Here is a 21629-nt window from a genome sequence, read left to right on the forward strand (position 1 = left end):
CTTTATCTTTCCTCCTACTGAGTAACATTTGCTTGTTTCTGACTTTTCATAGTTATTGGTAAAGCTGTCATAAGCACTGTGCACAGGTTTTGGGGTGCACATATGTCTTCAGATTTCTCAGACGAGGGGAACATCCTTGTCTCGGTGTTGAACATAGTGCAAAAGCACTTGGTCCTTTAGCACAAAGCTGTAGGTTTTGAGTAAATATCCCTTCCTCATTAAGAAGTCTCCTTATGGGTTGTTTTGTGGCAGTAGTAGAAGAGGAAGATGGCAGCCACCTTAGCTGTTCGTAGAGGGGGACCTGCACTGGCTTCTAGGCTGGAGGCTCTTACTCCAGACTGGGAAAGCTGGGAAGTCTCCACAGGGACCACGATCATGGCTGTGTGATTTGATGGGGACGTGTTCCTAGGAGCAGACTGCAGAACAACCACTGGGTCCTACATCGCTGATGGAGTGGCAGTAAAGTTGACCCCTGCCCATGGTTATGTCTTCTGCTGCCACTCAGGCTCAGCAATTGATACCCAAGCAGTAGCTGATGCTGTCGTCAGTCTGGTTTCCACAGTATTGAACTGAATAAACCTCTACTAGCCAGTCTCTTTAGGGAGATGTGCTATGTGATACAGAGAAGATCCGATGACTGGGACCCTCAAGAAGGAGGGTAGGTGTACTCAGTTCCCATGGGGGCGGGGATGATGGTAAGGCAGTCCTTTGCCACTGGAGTCTCTGGGAGTTCATATGTCCATGGCTTTGTTGATGCTGCCTGTCGGGAAGGCATGGCAAGGACGGATGTCTGCTATTTGCTGCCAATGCTCTTGCTGTGGCTATGGGATGGAATGGCCTCAGTGGAGGGCCAATCTAGTCGGCAACCATTCAAGAATCAGCAGTAGTGCAGCAGGTACTTCTGGGAGACCAGATACCCAAACTCCATTGCCGCTTTATCACCTCCCTGAATCCTAGTTTCCTTGGTGTAGTAAAAGATATTCATACTGATGCAAAAGTTAGTAAGCAGTTTGTCCAAGGAAAAAAAAAGTCTCCTTATGGGGCTAGAGAGGTGACTCGGTGGTTAAGAGCACTGGGTTCTCTTCCAGAGGACCCAGGTTCAATTCCCAGCACCCACATGGCAGTCCATACCTGTCTGTAATTCTAGTTCCAGGGAATCTATCACACTCACACATATATGCAGGCAAAACACCAATACATATAAAAATAAAATGGAGAAATCTCCTTATGTTCTTAGTTTGCTAAGACTGTATTTACATTGATGGGTGGTTGTTAGATTTAGTCCAGTAAATCTAACGTTTTCTGCATCTACAGAGACAATGTGTGTTTCCCTCTCTAGTCTCTCTTAAATTCCTTATCTTCCCTTGTGGGTTTTGAGACAACTTTCCCTGTGTATCCCAGGCTGACATTGACCCTATCGTCTTCCTGTCTCAGTCTCTGTCTCTCCCGAGTTTTACTCTGTAGCTTAGATTGGCTTAGAAATTACTGTGTAGTGTAGGCTGGCCTCAAACCCATGGTAAGCCTTCTGTCTTAGCTTCTTGGGTTATAGGACTGAATCCCCGCAGCCGACTTTCATTTCTGTGTGTACACACTCACGTGGATGGGCACATGAGTGTGGAGGTCAGAGGTTGACATCAGGAGTCTTCAGTTGCTCACTATCTTTTTGAGACACAGTCTCACCACGTAGCCTGGCTGTCCTGGAACTCACGGACCAGGCTGACTTCGAACTCACAGAGATCCATCTGCTTCTACCTCCCAAGTGCTGGAATTAAAGGCGTGTGCCACCACACCTGATTCTACCTTTAATTTTTGAGACAAGATCTCTCACTGAACCTGGGGCTCACTGATTGGTGAGACTGGCTGGTCAGTGAGTTCCTGGGATCCCCCTGTCTCCAAGCACTGGGGTCACGCTGTGGCTTTTTCCCAGGGAGCTGGAGAAAGAACTCAGGTTCTCAGGCTTGTGCTGACAAAACCATCTGCCAGGCCTTGTTTCTATTTTTTTTTTTTTTGAAACAGGGTCACATAGGCCAGATTGGCCGCAAACTCTCTATGTAACTGAGGATGATGTCCTTGAATGCCTGCCTGTTCCTCTACTTCCTCAGAGCTGGGACTCCAGGCATGAAGCACCACCGACTGAAGATTTTCTAATTTGACTCGGTTGCTGCTCCCAGTACTCAGTGCCACCTGGTGTCACCCTGCTGTTAGCTCTGAGCTACTGCTGCCTCTAGTATTTTGAGGACTTTCGTGTCCATGCTCGTAAGTGTTGTGGTGGGGTATGAAACATTTCTAAAGGCTCGTGTGCTGAAGGTGTAGTGTTCAGCTAGGAATATCGTCAAGTGTGATTGGATCCTGAGGACATCAGCCTCATTAATAGATTAACCCATTGGTGGATTTATAGCTAGATGGGGGCCCAGAAGTGGGGCCTCATTGGAGAAAGTGTGTAAGTGGAGGCGTGTCTTTAAGGGAGTATCCTGTCCGTGGCTGTGGCTTTTTGTCCTTCTCATTGCTTCCAGGTGACTATGGATGAACAGCTTCCCATCCAGACCCATGGTCCATGGCTTCTGGTCCCACCACAAGCAGAACATGTAGCTAAGTGACTTAGGCTGAAACCTCTTACCCCGTTAGCAAACTCAAATCTTTCTCTAAGCTGCTTGTCTCAGGCACTATGTTCCAGTGATGGAAAGCTGAGACACACAGAGAGGTTCCCGAGCGGTCTGCCAGGCATAGACTGATTTGGGGCAAGCTCCCTCCTCTCATTTTCTTAGAGGAGGTTATGAAGGATTGATTTGTTCTATTGTTTGGTAGAATTTTCAGATAAAATACATTGGGGCCCAAGGTTTTCCTTTTATTTTTTAAATACTTAAAAAAATGTTTGTGTGTGTGTGTGTGTGTGTGTGTGTGTGTGTGTGTGTGTCTGTGTGTGTGTGCGTGCGCGCAGTGCCCACAGAGGCCAGAAGAGGGTGTCAGATCCCCTGGAGCTGGAGTTATAGTTGTGAGCTGTCAAATGGGTGCTGGGAATCTGACCTAGGTCCTCTGGAATAGCAGCAACCGTGCTCTGTGCTCTTAAACACTGAGTTACCTCTCTAAGGTCCTAGGATTTCCTTTCTGGAGGATTTAAACATCGAATTTGTTGGATTCCTTTCGTAGAAACAAGACTACTTAGGCAATCTACTTCATCTTGAGTAGTGCTAGTCTGTGTATAGAAATAACTAAATTTCCAGCCAGGGCTACTCAAAGAAACCCTATCTTGGAAAACAAAACAAAATAAAACAACAAAATAGCTCAGTTTCACCTAAGCTGTTATATGTACCATAGAACTGTCAGCAACATTCCTGTCTCCTGCCTCTGGGCATTTATGACAGATCTCATTTTGGTGGTTTCTGACCTATTTATTTTCTTTCCCCTCAATCTGGTCTTTCTTTCTTCCTTTCTTCCTTCCTTCCTTCCTTCCTTCCTTCCTTCCTTCCTTCCTTCCTTCCTTCCTCCTCCTCCTCCCCCCTCCCTCCTTCCCTCTCTTTTCTTTTCTTTCTTTCTTTTCTCTTTTTTTCCTTTGAGACAGGTTCCCTTGATGTACTTCCTCCTGGCTGGCCTGGAAGTCACTGTGTAGACCAAGCTGGTCTCAGAGTCATAGGATCCTGCTTGTTTCTGTCTCCCGAGTGCTGGGATTAAAGGCGCACCACACACCAGGCCTGATATACTGTAAAGAGCAGGCTCCTGGGACTGGAGCTGTGACCCAGTGGTGGACTCTTCCTCGCACACCTAACACCCTGTGTTTAACCTCAGGCAGTACAAACAGAAAACAAACAATCATCCCTTTGGTGTCAGGGATTTTTTTTTTTATGTTTCCAGTTTTGTATATTTATGTTTTACCCCCCCCCCCCCCACTTTGCTTCCCTTGAGTTTGGCTTGTGCTTTTTGTGTAGTTTCTGAAGGGGTTAGCTTAGGCGTTTATTTGAAACCGGTCTCCTTCCCCAACACAAGCTTTTGATGCTGTCAACTTCCCTGTCAGTGCTGGTCTCCTTGAGGCCCACACATTTGATAAGTTATGTTTTCATTTTCATTCCACTCAAAACATTTTATAGTTTCCCCATGTGACTGACTTTTTGGCTCAGGAATTATTTAGAAGTGTGTTGCTTAATTTCCAAATATTTAGGGGATTTTTCGAAATATCTTTTTTGTCATTGATTCTAACTTAATCCCATAAATTTTGCTTAGAGGACATACATCATATGATTTCAGTATTTCTTTTGTTTATTTTTTTGAGATTGGTTCCCCATGTAGCTCAGGCTAGCCTCAACTTCGTTCTGTAGCTGGGGATGACTTTGAACCCTTGATTCTCCTGCTTCTGCCTCTAGAGGGGTGGAGTCCTAGGCCTGCAGTTATTTTTAAATTTGTTAAAATTTAATCATGGGACTCAGGACAAGGTCTGTCTTTAGAAAATCCGATAAATTTGGAAAGGAATCGCCTTTGTTGGGTGAAACACTCTTCACATGTGGCCGAGTAGTTAATGCTGTTCAGGTCTCCCGTGTCCCGACCTGTACTGCTCTGACTGTGAATGGCCTCCAGGGGCTCACACGGTTGAATGCTTGGTCCCCAGTTTTCAGGACTATTTAGGAAGGATTAAAATGTGTGGCCTTGATGGAGAAGGTATGTCACTGGGGGTGGCATTGGAGGTTTCATTCAAAGCCTTAGACTATCCCCAGTGCACTCCCGGCTTCTTGTGTGTGGCTGAGACGTGAACTTTCAGCACTTCCTGCTGCCATGTCTTTGACACAACACCAGGGACTCTAATCCGACGGAGCCATAAGTCCAATCAAGTGCTTCTCTAATAAATTGCCTTGGCCATGGTGTCTTCTCACAGCGACAGAATGGTAACTAAGACACTGATGATTTCTCGTGTGCTGCTTTTATCAGTTAAGGAGTCCAGGCACAGGTTTAGGACGAGCCTACTTCCCTCCCTCCAGCGCTTCTGTATCTTGAAGCAATGTATATGTTGATGGTTGGTACAGCTTCCCGGTGAGCTTGCCCTGAGCCATCACGCTTTAGTGTCTTTGCCCTCAGCCATTTTCCTTGCCTTGAGGTCAGCAGCTTTGCTGGGTTTTCTGCATCCACTCTTGCGTTCTTTTTTAACAATCAGTTCACATTCCCGTTTAAAGGGGTGGCTGTATGTGTTTTGGTACAGCCACAAATCATGAAAACTTTACCCCAGTCAGTCCCGTCACAGTGTCTTTCCTGTGTCTTCACATGGGTGGAAGAAACACCAGTGTCCCCTCAGGCCTCTTTTATAGGTTCTGGTCCTAGGGTGGGGCTCTCCATGACCCAGTCAAGCCTCAAAGACTCCACATCTACATGACTTCACTTTGGGGGTCAGCTTCTGCTGTCTTTTCGAATCTGGGAGAAACACAGATGTTCAAAGCACAGCTGTCTCCAGACAGAGCATGCCCACGTGGCGACACAAACAGCATGCGCACGCGGTGACACGGACTCTAGAGAGTGATTGCAGGAAGCACCTGGACACGCTTGTGAGGTCACATGGCAAGGATGATCGGAATGTTGTTTATTGTAGGAAAAATCAGAAAAAAACATTGTCTGATAGTCAAGGACTGGTCAATGAATTATGGTTTATTTACACAATGGGACAGTGAGCAGTTTTTGGGACAGTTATGTACATACAACAGGGCATGGTCATTCACCACGCTAAGCTAAAGTCAAATATAATCTAATTTTTAAATGCAGAAAATTTTAGTATCTCTATCATCTATCTATCATCTATCTATCTATCTATCATCTATCATCATCATCTATCATCTATCTGTCAATCAATCTATTGTCTATCTATCCATTTCTCTACCTATCTATCCATCATCTATGTATAATCTGTCTATCATGTATCTATCTATCTATCTATCTATCTATCTATCTATCTATCTATCTATCTATCTATCTATCCATCTATCATCTATCTTTTATTCCTTAAAAAAATATAATGCTGGTGTGATTGCAGCCACTAGTCCAGGCAGAGACTGCTAGAGCTGTGTAGATTCCCCTCAGTGAGCTGCGGCAGAGCAATGGCTCATCCCGGACAGGCTGGTGCTGCCATGCGGCCGGGAGAGTCACCCAAGCGGGCGGGTAGAGATGGCGGATAAAAGGCTTACAGGACATAGTAAAGAGACATAAGGCTGAACATAAAGCTGAACATTTATTACTTAAAAAGAGAAAGAAAGACAGAAATAGGAAAAAGTGAGAGAAAGACAAAAACACGTGTGCACACGCCAAGAGAGAGAACAGAAAGAAAGAAAGATGGCGATGAGAGGTCAGAAGTTGCTGGGAGTGGGAGTGGCTTGCCCCTTAAAGGGATCAGAGACCAAAAGAATAACACTATCTATCTGTCTCTATGTATCTATCTATGTATGTATGTATGTATCTATCTATCTATCTATCATCTATCTATATCCATTCATAATCTTTCTATCTATCTATCTATCTATCTATCTATCTATCTATCTATCTATCTATCTATCTGTCATCTACTTATCTATCTATTATCTATCTATCTATCTATCCTCTATTTCATTTATCTATGTATCATCTATTTATTATCTATTCTCTTCCTTTATCTCCTCCCCCTCTTTCTCTCTCTCTCTCTCTCTCTCTCTCTCTCTCTCTCTCTCTCATATTCTTTCTCTTGCCCTCACTTCCTCCCTCATCACTCTGCCCACTCTACATGTCTCCATCCACTAGCACAGCAAGGGATTTGGAAAGCCCTTATCAGTGATTTATACTGAACGGTTGACTCTCTCGAAAAATATTCTTTGCTTCCTTATGTCTTTATACATCAGGGAAGTTTCCTATGCTAATATTTTATCTTTATAAAAAGTAAAGCCAATTTTACTAGGGAACTGCCCTAAAATAAAGGCGTGGTAAAGAGCAGGGGACAGTGGGGCATTGTGCAGGGCCACGTGGGGCCTGACTGTGCTGTTCTCTCAGACACCAGAGCTCTTGACAGATGGTGCCGTCCTTCCATTCTTTAACAGAGAGGAAATACTTTAACATCTAAATTTACCGACTCTTTTCACAAGTTCCAGGAAATAGTAGTTTTGCTTTCCTGTCCTGCGGTCCCTGGTGGCTGCTGACTCAGTGTTTCAGGTTCTTTTCTGCGATGTTAATGTCTGCCATTTAAACCTCACAGACGATCTATTCCCGTCTTTAGCCGAAATACTTTAATTTTCTGATAATATAGACCTAACGTCTTAGCCATTTTTGGCTCAGGTCTGCGACATTCGCTCCACATGCTCACACGGCTACGCCAGTGCCACCTTATGTCACCAGGGCTCTTCACTGTTCATCATACCTAACTGAAAGTGTTTCCATGAAATAATACCCCCGAGCCCTCACAGCCCCTCCCCAGCCCTCACAGCCCCTTCCCAGCCCTCACAGCCCCTCCCCAGCTCTCACAGCCCCTCCCCAGCCCTCACAGCCCCTCCCCAGCCCTCACAGCCCCTCCCCAGCCCTCACAGTCCTTGCTCTCCTATTTTTATGAATTCACTTGTTCTCAGTACTTGAATCACTGCAAAGGTATAGTATTCAGTTTTCTTTTTCTAAACAAGGTCTTGTAGCCCAGGCTGACCTTAACTCCCTTAGCAGAGCATAATGACCTGGACTTTTAATCCTCCTGCCCGCAGCTCCGCTGTGCTGGGGTTATAGGCATGCATCTCTGTGCCTTGTTTAAGTAGCATTGGGGATAAAACCCAGGACCCTGTGCGTGCTAGACAAGTGCCCCATCAACTGCATTGCACCCCAACCAGCCAGTATTTGCTCTTCTGCTTGGCTTGTGTCACGTGGCATAATGTCCTCCCACCATAAGTGACCCACAGTTACCCTTGTTCGTGTGACTCAGAGGAAGCCCATCTCCCAGGTCACGCTTAGCCTGGCCTGGGATCAGCAAGAGGAGCCCAGCCCCTTGCTGGGGTACCCGTCCAAGTCAGCATCTTTGAAGCAAGAGCTTTGAGAAGTAATGAAGAAAAGCCACACATCACCACTCAAGACAAGCACAGAGTGGACCTAAAATCATGAGGCTGGACATACCCTACGAGTGCACCCCAGCCTCTGAGACCTGTACCCCAAGAACCATCCAAGGAGGCCTGCGGAAGGTGACATGTTCAGCAGGTCACTGCGCCCTTGATGATTCACCTGCCAAGTGACAGCTTTGTTAAGGGTAAATGTGACACAGAAAACCACCTTGGTTATATGACAAATGGGTCAAGGTTTTCCTAGGAAACAGAGAAGTCAGGTAAGGCAGTGTGCTGGCAGTCTCAACGCTCACCTGGGAGAGGATGGGCCAGCCTGGTCTACAAATCAAGGTCTTGTCTCGGAAAAACAAATAAGGAAAAATGAAGATAAGGAACATACATGTAGCTCAGAATGGCACATCGGACATGTGTGACCTCAGCTGCTTGGGGACAGTGACCAGGAGGGCAGTGCCATACTTCCCTCAGCGTCTCCCAGTGCTGAGGATGTCCTGTGTCTTTCAGGGTGAGGATTGCCATCCAGCTGCCTTTCTTTGCAGCTATGCTAGATGAAGGCCCCGGCGACCTTGATGAGGGTCTGGCTTTTGCAAGGTCTTGTTTGAGGTGTTTGTAGGGGTGCTGGAAAGTTCAGGTAAAGACACCCTGAATGTTTTCTGCTTTATCGTCTAATCATGCATAAGCTTACAAAGACACTCACACAACCCAACACCTTCACTGTCTTATGACGTTCCGTCAGATAGCACAGGGGAGCCACTTAATACAACTGTACTCCAGGGAGTGGGCGGAATCCCATCCTCTCCCTCCGGGCTGTCATTCACTGGAAAGGTCTGGTTTCTTGGCATGGTAGGGGTAGGGTCTGGGGTAAGTTGCAGTAGGGATGAAGGTTCCACTGTCTGTCAGACTAAGTCCCCTTCCCCAACACTGCAGTCTCACCCTTTAGCCCTTGGCTCTGCTGACAACAGACACCCAAGTGGTCAGTACACCGCTGTTGCTGGGGCAGGAACCCCACACATCCAGGGACCCAGTGCTGGGTTCGGGGCCCTGGCGTCTGACCCCAGACCTACCTCTCTGTTTCTAGGTGACTGTGTCACCCTCATTTTCTCACCTTCAGGACATGGTGGTGTCTACTCCACAGATTAGTGAGCTGACTAATATCTACATAGCTCCCCAGAAATACACATTTCCCAAAAGCCACGGTTAAAAAGTACAAACAGAAAGGGTAAAACCCACTTTGGTATCAGAGCCCACTCACCCCTCCCCCAAATCTTTACTATTATTAACATGACATTGTTGTCAGCTAGTTCACACCCTGGGGAGCACAGCTGTCTGCACGCCCATTGCTTCTTCCTAGCTCAGGGAAGGTCTTTTTTCTCCACCATGCAGGCAACTTCAGTGGGACACACATGGAGCCCTGGCGAGGGAGGAAGCAGGTAGCCTCCTAGCCACCCAGATCAGTGGCATCGACCCTGGTGATCAGTGTGGTAACCCACCTCAAGGCGGGAATGTCCCCACACCCCTGTTTTATATTCTTCCTATTCATATTTACTCTCTGAAGTCCACTGTACTGGCTGGCACCAGGCCGCACCTCTCAGCCGGGACCAGCTGCCCTGCACCATGTGACTGGAGGTGACCATACTGTAAGGGCAGGGGGATTTGGTGCCCAGGAAGGAAGCTTAGTGATGAGGTCAGGAGGAGGGGGGGATCTTTGCTTTCTGATTACTTCCTGTTGTGTGTTTATCATCCTTGTTTTACTTGGTCACACACACATGTGATGTCAGTGTTGCCCTCAATTAGCCTGTAGAGTCATATCTCCCTGAAAGCCTTTCTCTGTACAAGTGACATTGGCTCGAATAATCCTGCACTTTATATAGAGAGGCAAGGTCTCTCAACTGAAACCCCAAACTCTCCGATATAGCTAGCATTGCTAGCCAGCTTGCTCAGGGGTTCTCCTGTCTGCCTCTTTGGCACACACATGGGTCTGGAGATCTGAACTCTGGTCCTCACACTTGGTGTATTTGTCTTCTGAGGCGTCTCCCTTGGCTCCACACATGAGTTCTTCTGATGTAACTTGTTCACACACTTGCAAACAGAAAACTGCAAACAGAAAGATGCCGAACACCGCCACCCTTGTCCCTCCCTTCAGGATTAGATTACAGCAAGGCCTGACAGGCGTCTCTTTGACCCTCAGGGATTACATCCCAACCAACCCTGGCAGGACTGATTTGCCGTCTGTCTTAGTGACTTTCCTGTTGCTCTTATAAAACACCCCAACGAAAGCATCTTGAGGGCGGGTTGGTTTATTCAGCTCACAGTTCAAGGTAGAGTCCATCATGGCAGGGGCATCACGGTAGTGGGAGCTTGAAACAGTTGTTCATACTGCATCCATAGTCAGGAAGCAGAGAGCGCTGAATTCCTGCTGCTCCCTAGCTGACTTTCTCCATTTATAGGGTCCAGGACCCCAGTCAGGGAAAACCCCACCCCCAGGAGGACAATTTTCCCACCTTAACTGAGGCAATCAAGATAATGCCCACAAAGTCAGGCATGGTGGTGCGCACCTTAACTAATCAGCGCTCAGGAGACAGAGGCAAACTGATCCCTGAGTTCTAGACTAGCCTGGTCTACATAGCAAGTTTCAGGATAGCCAGGTCTATATACAGAGACCCTCTCTCGATTAAACAAAAGACCCCACCCAGGCAAAACCCATGACCCCATGAACATGCCTAGAGGCAGCTTCCAGGTAATTGTAGGTGCCACTAAGCTGAGATCATCAACCACCTCGACCTCTCCTGGTTCTGTCGGCAGCCTGTCCCTTACACAAGGCTGCTTCGGTGGAAGGAAAATCCCTTGCCGCTGGGGATGATGTTTCAAAGCTCCTCTGTGTGGGTGGTTTTCTGTGAACCAGCCTCAAGTCCGACACCCCTGCCTTCACACTCGCTACTTCTCCTGCGACACTGGGAGCCACCGCTGGGTCACGGCAGACAGAGGCTTTGTAGTCTCCAAACCACTTTCACCCACGATGGCTCCTGTTGCTGGAGGCGCTGGGCCCTCAGCTCACACAGCCCACAGCTCTCCCTTGTCAGGTCTCGGCTTCCAGGCACCTCCTCCGAACTGTGCGGCCACTTGTCTGTCCCAGAAGCCTTGCGTGCGCTTTTCTCCTTTTCCTCTTTGTTTTTTGCTGATAGCGTCTGTGGAGTGAGGGTACAGTGACCTCAGTGTTTTTAGATGACATAATTTTTAAATTTCTTCAAGTAAAAACCAGAATAGAGAAGTGAAAAGCCTTGGGTGAAGACTGTGTAGTTCGGTAGCTTTGGAGATAGGAAAGTAAGATTCGATTTCAGTTTGACGTGCCATCATAATTTTCTCCTCTCTCTCTCTCTCTCTCTCTCTCTCTCTCTCTCTCTCTCTCTCTCTAATTTTCTGAGACAGGGTCTCAGGGTCTCAGTGGCTGAGGGTAACCTTGAACTCCTGGCCCTACTGCCTCTTCCTTCTAAGAGCTGGGGCTACAGGCATGCACCACCATGTCTGACTTGATCTTAGTTCTTGAAGCAACACAGTCACTAAAAATTAACCACGACCCTGCATGCGTGTTTTCCATCCCAGACCCACAATGGCTGGTAAGTACTCAACCTGATTGACAGTCCACCTGCCATGGCATTGCCCCACCTGGTGGGCACAGCTCAGTGCATCTTAGAAGTGAAGTCATTTCCCTATCTGGAGGACACAGCTCAGTGCGTCTTTGTGTAGTCGTGTAGACCCACATGACACCCGGAAAGCTGGGTTGCTATGGAGACTGAGTTTTCAGGGCTTTTTTTCTATGTAGAATTTGCGTAGTGTTTATTGTTACAATAAGATTGAAGGCATATAGAACTGGAGGTGTGAAAGGGGACTGGTTCCTGCACTGGGAAGCAGTCCTGTGGGTGAAGATTCTGGGTGAGGTCCCGCCTGATGCCAGGAGCCGGCAGAGAACTGCCTCATTGGAAACTCCTAGGGTCACGGTCAGGGAGAACAAGCGCCACAGGAAATCTTGCTGAATGGCATGATGCGTTCATTTGTCCTGTCGACAGCCAGGGAAGACAAGCCTCCAAGAGGAGTCCCTGCCTTGATGTTGGTGAGGGATGCTCACCTCTGTGACTCCCCTTGATGGTCCTCATGTTCAGCTGCTCTTGTGACCTTCTATAATGGTCCTCAAACATTGGGTGTCTCTGTGACGGTCCTTGACGACACCCCACTTACATCTCTCAGTTTCTGCCCTAACAGCATGCTGAGACCCACCCTGGTGGCCAGTACAACTCCTAAAGGGAGGCAATGGCACATTCAGAGCATCCAGAGGTCAGGCCACATGCAGAGGCTTCGGAGAGAAGTAACTGCTGCTGCCCAGCTTGCTTTCTTTGTATTCAGACTCCCAGCCCATGGGATGACGCTCTGGAATTCAGGGGGGATCTGCCCTGCTCAGGTAACTCAGTCTAGATACTCCCTCACAGACCTCCTGGAGGTTTGTCTCCTTGGTGATTCTATTTATGTATGTATGTATGTATGTATGTTTAATTTTTTGAGACAGGGTTTCTCTGTGTAACAGTCCTAGCTGTCCTGGAACTCACTTTGTAGATCAGGCTGGCCTCGAACTCACAGAGATCCGCCTGCCTCTGCCTCCCGAGCGCTAGGATTGAAGGCATGTGCCACCACTGCCTGGCATGATGGTCAGTTTTAATCATCAACTTGACACAAAGCAAAATCACCTGGGAGGACAGTTTCAGTGACGGTCGTCTAGACTGGGTTAACCTGTGGGGACTGTCTTGGTCATGTTTACTGAGGTGGGAAGATCTGCCCACTGTGGGTGGCATGTGCTCCTGTGCACACATATACACATGCATGGGTGTGCGTGCACACACACTAAATAATTTTTAAAGATAAAAATAAAAAATGATCACATGACTGAGCAACTTCACCCTCAGAGGGGTGAAACACACTGTCTTGGTTTCATTCCTGCTACTCTCAGAAAACCCCCCCGACAAAAGCCACTCAAGGGAGAGAGGGCAATGTTAGCGCGCGGTTCCAGGCTACAGCGCACCATGGTGGGGAAGTCTGTGTGTCAGGAACTTCGGGCAGCCGGTCACATGACAGTCAAGCGCAGAGCGAGAATGAACGCATACGTGCACACGCTCAGTTTGTGTGCTCTACTCTGCTGCAGTCCAGAACCCAAAGCTAGAGAATGATGACACCTCCCAGAATTCTCTCCTGCTGCCCACCCGCCATGTGGGATTTGAACTCAGGTCTCGGGGCCTGTGTGCAGTCACCTTTACATTCTGAGCCCTCTTGCCTGTCCTCATCCATACCCTTCGCATATTTGTCAAGTTATTTGTTTGGTGCGTTCTTCTGGCTTGTGGGAATCCTTGTACTTTTGGGATAATGGTCTGTTTATACTGTTTGTTGGAAATAGCTTCCAGTCAGGGGCTTGTTTACTTTCACTTTTCTTTTTTCTTATTTATTTTTTATTTATTTGGTTTTTCAAGCCAGGATTTCTCTGTGAAACAGCCCCTGGCTGTCCTGGAACTTGCTGTGTAGACCAGGCTGGCCTTGAACTCAATTTGCCTCCCGAGTGCTGGGATTAAAGGTGTGCACTACCACTACCTGGCTTCTCTTTTCTTTTTTATTAGCACAGAAGCCTTACCGTGTCATTGATTTCCTTTATGGGTTATGTCACCCTGAGGGTTTCTTATCTGAGAACTGGTTTGCTACTTTGAAATTCTAGAGCTGTTGGCCCATGTTCCCTCCTAAGGATGTTGGCACACTGCCTTTTGTCCTTGGATCTTTCTCTGTGTGATTGCTGTGTGGTATGAACTATTCTTTAAGAATCTCCCCATGACTAGTACACGATTGACTAATCAGTCTTCCTTTCCTCTGCTGATGTCAAGCATGCCTCTGTCATGTGTGAGTCTTCACATACCCAGTGTATAGGTTCTGGGCCAATCCTGCTGCTTCTTCATCTTAAGTTGTGATTTTAGAAATTTATTTTAGATTTCCTGTGTGTATGTGCTTGTAAGTGTAGTACCTACAGAAGCCAGAAGAGGATGCTAGAGTTCCAGGCAGTTGTGAGACACCTACCTTCTGTGAGTGCTGGGATCTGCATTCAGGTCTTCTGCAAGAGGAGTATACACCCTTAACTGGCTATGCCATCTCTCCAGGTTCTCTCCTAAGCTTTTAACTTTGACTGTCCTCATATTCTCACTTCCAACAGACTTGTGTAAGACTAGACATCTGTGGGGTTGATCTTCCATGTTCTTTAAAGTCACTTGAGCTCTTCCCATGGATACAAACCTACTTAGTCAGGTTTTTTTTTTTTTGTTGCTTATAGTAACATAACATTCTGCATATATCCATGGAAACCTCTGGGTATCATGTGGCAGATTGGTTTTCATATATATATATACATATATATATATATACATGTATATATATATATATATATGTTAATATGTATTGTACACACACATATACACACACACACATACACACACACATGGCAGGGTCAGAATATGTAGCCCAGGCTGACCTCAAATCCATGATCCTCCTGTCTCAGCCTCCTGAGTGCAGGGATGGCAGAATGTGTCACCATCCCTGGTGTCTCTGTAGGGTTTTGTTAGATGTCTTTAACCATTGTAAGCGCTTGGCCCAACACACCGTGTTTTGCTTGTTTTGCTTTAACTTACTGTGTCGTGGTCAGGGTCACAGGAGACAAACGTCCTGCACCTTCAGTGCATCCTCAACTCAGTCACTCTAGAAAAACTGGAGTGTCCAACTAGATCTTTCTGATATTTTGTTACAGATTTTGAAGTCTGTATTTATAAATGATGGTGCATAATTTTCATTCTAAAAAATTCATATTTTAGGTGGGAGAGATGGTTCAGCAGTCAAGAGCGCTTGTTGTTCTTTCAGAGGACTCAGGCTTAGTTCCCAGCACCCACATTGTGCTGATAACTCCAGCTCCAGAGGGGTCTGCTGCCCTCTGATGGTCTCTCTGGGCACTGCACTCACATGCACAGACACATAATTATATAGAAAATAAATCATACTTTTTAACATAAAAAAGTACCACCACCACCATTTTCTTTTGATCTGGATTAATTTAAATATAGTCTCAAGCTTCTTTTTTCATATTGAAGTAGGTTTTCTTTTCCCATCGTGTGTGTTCAAACACAAGTCATCAGGCTAGGTGTCAATCATCTTTACCCCTTGACTTGTGGAATGAGAGTTTCACTTTAATTTCTATAATGTAGGCTTTTTTTTTCTTTTTTCTTTCTTTAGACAAAGTCTCTCACTATAGCCCAGGCTGACTATGAACTTGAGGCAATTCTCCTGCCTTAGTCTCTGGAATCCTGGGATTACAGGTACGTGGCCACTCTGTCCAACAGGTTCAAGGTCCTGGAAGGTGGCTGGCATGCTGCTGCAGGGAAGCAGAAAGGACCTTGCTCCTGACAGGTGTGCACTGAGCAATTAACAGTTGTGTGAGACGTTTGTGGAAATTTGTATGTTGAAATAGTTAATAACAGAGTCCACTCAATGGTAAGGTCGTAAGAGCCAAGAAGGAACTCTGGGGGAGAAAGAAATCTGAGCTCCAGAGCTTGGAGGAGCTACTGGCCTGTTCCAGCCAGCGAAGGGCAGGCTAGCCCTGAGGAGCAGCATGCATGCCCCCTCCCCATGTTCACAGTTTCCCCGAAACACCAGTTTTCCGTCTGCCTTCATCCAAACAGGAGTCTCTGGAGCTGTCTCACAAAGGGATCATTTGATCCCTTGAGCTCCAAGAGAAACCCCAGAGTGGTCGTCAAGCAGAGTGCAGGAGCTTCACCGCAGGCGGACCCGCTCACACCTGCCTCAAGCCCGACTTCTGAGCAGTCCCTGAGCAGAGGCCAAGCAGGTGTCCTTCAAACACGACTCAAGCTTGGCTCCCAAGTGACCATGCGTTTATTTGCATGAGCGGGTCACAGGGGTAAGAGTGAGGAGCACAGAACAAGAAGGCTGCCAGGAAGGAAATGACTTGCTTGTCCTCATCAGCCATGCATGTCCTGTACCCAGCCTCTCCTTGCCTGGTATCTGGTTGGCTCCTTTTCAGTTTGTAGATATTTACATAAAACCATAGGCTTGACAAAATTGCAGACATTCTTTTGTCGCTATGGGATGGAGCCTCAAACTTGCAATTCTCCTGCCCCCTACTCTTGCATGCTGTGACAATAGGTATGTGCCACCAAGCCTAGCTGGCTGAGGCTATTAGACCTGACTGAGCTCAAAGCTTTCACTTCATAGAAGAGGAAGCAGAGGTGTGAATTACACCCCTGTACTCTGGGCTGCACCTGCGTCCCCTGAGTGGGACATGGTGGAGGAGTGGAGAGCTTGGGATTTGAAGGCAAGAGGCCTGAGCCTGATGAACCTCAATTTTTCCATCTATGAAATGGGGATAACAAAAACTTGCCTAAGCAAGTGTTTTGCAAGGACGGGGTGGGAGGGAATTGCAGAGTTTAGTTATTAAACTATTTAGTTATTAAACTGCTATTAGCATTTTAGACTGCTCAGCACAGTGGTTCCCTTTCGTCGGCACTGAGTTCTAGAGTGCCAAGAGCCCATGGGTCCCTCACAACCTCAGAACCTGGATGTCAGCTATGCCTTGTGAGCTGTTGTTGCAGGAGTCTTTGGTGGGAAGTCCCCCGTGGCATTGCTGCCAGCCCTGTAAGTACAGAGTGCATCATGGAAGGGACACAGGAGAAACTGCCACTCAGGGTGGCTGTACTGTCCTCAGTGAAGCTCACTGAAGACCCACCAGGCAACAGTGAAGTTGACTTGAAGGTGACGGGCTGAGTCACCACCCCTTCTGCCAGCTGACACAGGGACACTAAAAGTTGCCTCTGACTGTTTAAAGAAGGGTGTTCAACCCAGCTCACCAGAAAGTAGATTGGCTTAGAAATGGGGGTGAACGATTCTTCTGGGCACAAACCGCCACATGCTGACAAGGTCTGGATGGCTTGCAGGATTGATGCCATGGCTCAGCTGATAGAGGTGCTTGGCTCAGCTGGTAGAGGTGCCATGGCTCAGCTGGTAGAGGTGCTTGGCTCAGCTGGTAGAGGTGCTTGGCTCAGCTGGTAGAGGGGCTTGCCGCCAAGTCTGACAACTGAGTTGCATTCCCAAGACTCGCATGGTAGAAAGACAAAGACAAGACACAAGTATTCCTCTGACCTACACACACACACACACACACATACACACACACACACCATGGCATGTACTTCCTCCTACACACACACACACACACACAATTATTAATGAAAATATCATTTAATTTTTAAAAAAGATTGCTTGAAAACAGACAATTACAATGTCAGTAATCTGGTGAGCTCCTGGGTTCTATTGGGAAATGCTTAGACTTTGCGACTCTTTCTGGATAACTTACCTATCTGTATGCACTAACATTTTCCTGTGCCCGAGCTGTCTTCCTATTAGAGATGTAGATTTTCTGTGTGTCTGGTCACTTGTGCATAGGTAGGGATACATTGTTCAGAATTAGTTGAAGCTTCTGAGTGTGTGGTCCCCAGGCCTGGCCCAAATGTGCTAGGTTCATCCTCCTGGGGTTTTGTGCCTATGATAAGTACCCTGGTGTGACTGATACTTACTAAAACTTGAACACACATTTATGTGTTTTATATTTAATACACAACACACACACACACACACACACACACACACACACACACACACGTATTCTTTTGGAGACAGGGGCTCATGTAGCCTGCGCTGGTCTCTAACTCACTAAGTAGTTGAGGATGACCTTGAACTTAGATTCTTCTACACCCACCTCCCAGGTGCTCGAATTACAGGTGTGCAACACCATACCCAGCAAAATCTGTATTTTCAGTAAACTGCTATTTCTTGGCAATGGTTCCTAATATCCTAATATGCCTATAATCTCTTTACTTGGGAGACCTGATCTTTACTGGACTGTTCTAGGCCCTTCCCTTGATAATAAATACAACTGACCCCCCCTCCTCAGCTTTGCAGTGTTTCTCTGTGTATCATCCCTGACTGTCTTGGACCAGGCTGACTTTGTAGACCAGGCTGATTTTGAACTCACAGAGACCCGCCTGCCTCTGCCTCAGGAGTACTGGGATAAAAGCTGTGCACCACCACTGCTGGGTTTCTCCCTTTATCGTTGCTTTTCATCTGCTTTGACACTTTTTTGCAGGCATGCCCTGAATATGATATCTAGCACACTTGGGGCATGTAATAAGCATCTCATAAATGAACCAATGTGCCCTCGACAGTTGTGAGTTTTGACTTACAGCTTAACACAGGTGGATCTCAGGGTTGACTTGTTTCCTCTCTAGAGTAAAGAAATAGATGGGGCAATGTTATCAACTAGTCAATTATCATCCAAGTCCACCTTGAGCAAATAGAACAGATGGATCCAGTAAAAGAAAACTGGGGCTAAGAAAGCAGGGCAAAGGTCTTCCCTTGCAGCACAGGTAAGTTTTGCCCCAGTTCTGAATACCTTCTTCTAGGGCCATCGCTCAGTCCCAATTAGCCAGCTTGAAGCAATCCCACTTTTATTGGTAGGTGCTTCTTGCATGGAAAAAAAATCCATCTGTACATGAGTACACACACACACACACACACACACACACATGCACAGATACAGACATACAGATGCACACACAAATGCATGCATATGGCATTGAGCACCCTGATAAGCTGGGGTCCTGTGCTCTGAGTTCAGCAAAACAATGAATTAATCCTTCCTTATCTTTTGGGATTAACTATAAACTTTGATGTTCTCTTTGCCTTTCCCAGGTGAGTCACCCGAAGCTCTGCACCTGCAGCCTGGGACTCACGTCTCCATTCCTGTCCTAGGATCATTCTGCCCTGGCTGACTGGCGCCTTCAGCGGTGGACCTTTGTGTATCTGTGTCCTGTCAGCTTGAGTGCACAACAGGATGGCTTTGCTGTGCGCGTCCGCTCCTGCGCCCACACCACCCAGGAGGACATGCAGAAAGCCCCCGCTCTGTGCAGCATCTCCGGTGTTTCCTTTTCCTGAATTTTAGATCTGAAAGAAACCCGATGTGTCCAGTGGTCTCGATTCCCACGCATTCCCACTCCCTCCCACAGGTGCTGTCTTCTACCTTCACAGGTGCTAGCCTGTCACTCTGGTGCCTCTGTCTGCATCCTTCCCCTAGCCCGGTGCCAGAGATCAATCCTGTGGGTGAATGCCAAGTAGCCTGTTCTGTTTACTGCAGTGTCTTGTCCAAGGGCTGAGCCAAGTGGGTTGTTGAGGTTTGGTGTTTGTTCTAGTCACGGTTCTATTGCTGTGAAGAGACACCGAGACCAAGGCAACGCTTAGAACAAGGCAACATTTAATTGGGGCTTGGTTACAGTTTCAGAGGTTTAGTTCCTTATCAGCATGGCAGGGAACATGGTGATGAAGGTAAGTGCTGGAGCAGTAATGGGGAGCTACATCCTGATCAGACAGAGACTTCCTGGCAGAGAGAGAGAGAGAGAGAGAGAGAGAGAGAGAGAGAGAGAGAGAGAGAGAGAGCGCCAGACTCCGGGCTTGGGACGGGCTTTTGAAACCTCAAACCCACCTCCTGTGGCACACTTGCTCCAACAAGGCTGCACCTCCTAATCCTCCTCCTTTCAGATGGCCGCTCCCTGGTGACGGAACACTCAAATATACGGGCCTCTGGGGCCATCTTATTAAAACCACCACAGCGTTTGTACTGACTCTGATCTGAGAAACTTGTGATTCTTTTCCCCCTGAAGACGTTTTTTTTTTTTTTGACAAGGTCTTATATAGAAGCTTGACCTTGAACTTACTAATACAGCTGAGTGTGACCTTGAACTTCTGTTCTTCCTGCCTCTGTCTCCCGAGTTCTGGGATTGTAGGGACATGACAGCATGCCCGGCTTATACAGCTGGGGACCAAATCCAGGGCTTTGTGCCTACGTAAGGGATTTACCAAAGGAGCTATGGCCCTGGCCCCCAGGTCTGAAGTTTGGGGTGTGTAAATGCAGCTGTACCCCCTCTCTGTGGGCTCCCTGCCCTTAGTTCTCTGGCATGTAGCTAGCAGCTGGCTTTCCTGGCTTAGAGGAGGCTCTATCTGACTTGCCAAAGTTGTTGCCAGGAATGACAGTTCCATCACTGTGCGTCTTCGCCAGCATCTGAGCTGTGGCTTTATGATCTAGTCGTTCTGGGGAGTGGGCAGCATCGCCTTATTGCCAGCTTTATTCTGTGTTCCCTAGTGTGATTTTGACCATTTTCGCCAGGTTTCTAGGCTACTCTTAGTGTTGCGACTGTTTAACCTCTTATTTTTCTTCCTTCCTTCCTCTTTCCTTCTCTCCCTTCCTCCCCTTTCTCCCTCTTTTCCTTATTTGCCCCTCTTCCACTCTCTCTCTTGCTTGCTGGAGACAAGCCTATGCATTCAGGGCTTAGTAAGTTAAGCCGACTTACTGCTGATATTCCAGTAAGCGGGATCAGCTCAAAATTGGCATTTGTTTGTGTCCCTCTCCTCAGCAAGAGATTTTGAGGCCATTAATGACCCCATGGTCAGTCAGCTTTATGCAAATAAATAATCTCGGGGGTGGGGTGGGGTGGAGAAATCCTGAACACTTGCCTGGGCTGGAAGGGATAAATCGTGGATGCACAGCAGCTGCAGTAGGAGACAAACACAATGGCCGTGGAATCTTCTGTGACCAATGCCAAAGAAAGCCTTCGTAGCCAGGGTGATTGATACGGCCACAGTCCAGGTACTGCTGAGCCAAGTGTGCGCCGAGGAGGGGTTGTTCACACAGAGATGAACTGGCCTCTGGGAACTCACCAGAGCACAGGATTCTCCTCGGGGAGTGGAGGAATAGGCAGGCGCTGATTAACAAGGGGAGTTGTTTTCTCAGGGTGCTGGTTCTGGAACCAGGGCCCCTGCTCAGATCAAGCGGGGGATCCGCCGCAGAGCTGTCGCCCCGCTCAGTTTGCCTTTTTCTTATTGACTCACAGGAATTTTAAAAAATATTCTGAGTAGAAGCCCTTTCTTTTTCTTTTTGAGACAGATGCTCAGGGTGTAGCGCAGGCTGAGCATGAACTCCAGTCCTCTTGCCCCAGCTGGGATGCCCGGCATGCCCTACCACCTCTGGCTTAGATGCTCTTTCTAGACCACACACTACCTCTCCAGCTTTGCCTCCTCCCACACTCCGAATGCCAGCTCGTATTTTATTGTTTTTATTTATGGTGTGTGAGCCCCAGTAAAGTGTATTCTTTCAAAGCCTTTCTCATCTGCCTGCTCCACCACCTAAAGTCTGCTGGGGTTCCCAGCACCCATACCCACAACTGTTAGTAACTTCAGCTCCTGGGAATCTGCTCTCCTTTTGGCCTCTGTTGACACCTGTACTCACAAGCGTGTGTGCACGCACCCCTCACCCCCTCCCCCATATGGACACAAATTTAAAATAAACAAAAAGATGTGCAATGTGCTTTGTTAAAGATGTCAATGTCACCGGAATCTGGGTTTTTAAAATTAAGGTCTATGAAGGCTGGCACAGGAAAAAGGCCTGAAACTGGGTCTTGAGGATGGGGTGGT

At 47.4% G+C, this 21629-nt stretch overlaps 1 pseudogene; it reads left to right on the forward strand.

The window, feature by feature from the left end:
- The first annotated feature begins 267 nt into the window (after positions 1 to 267).
- Positions 268 to 19100, forward strand: LOC125402342 (proteasome subunit beta type-6 pseudogene; annotated as a pseudogene).
- Positions 19101 to 21629: the final 2529 nt, after the last annotated feature.

Source organism: Myodes glareolus, chromosome 22 (assembly GCF_982192425.1).
Source record: "Myodes glareolus chromosome 22, mMyoGla1.1, whole genome shotgun sequence".
Classification (NCBI taxonomy): Eukaryota; Metazoa; Chordata; class Mammalia; order Rodentia; family Cricetidae; genus Myodes; species Myodes glareolus.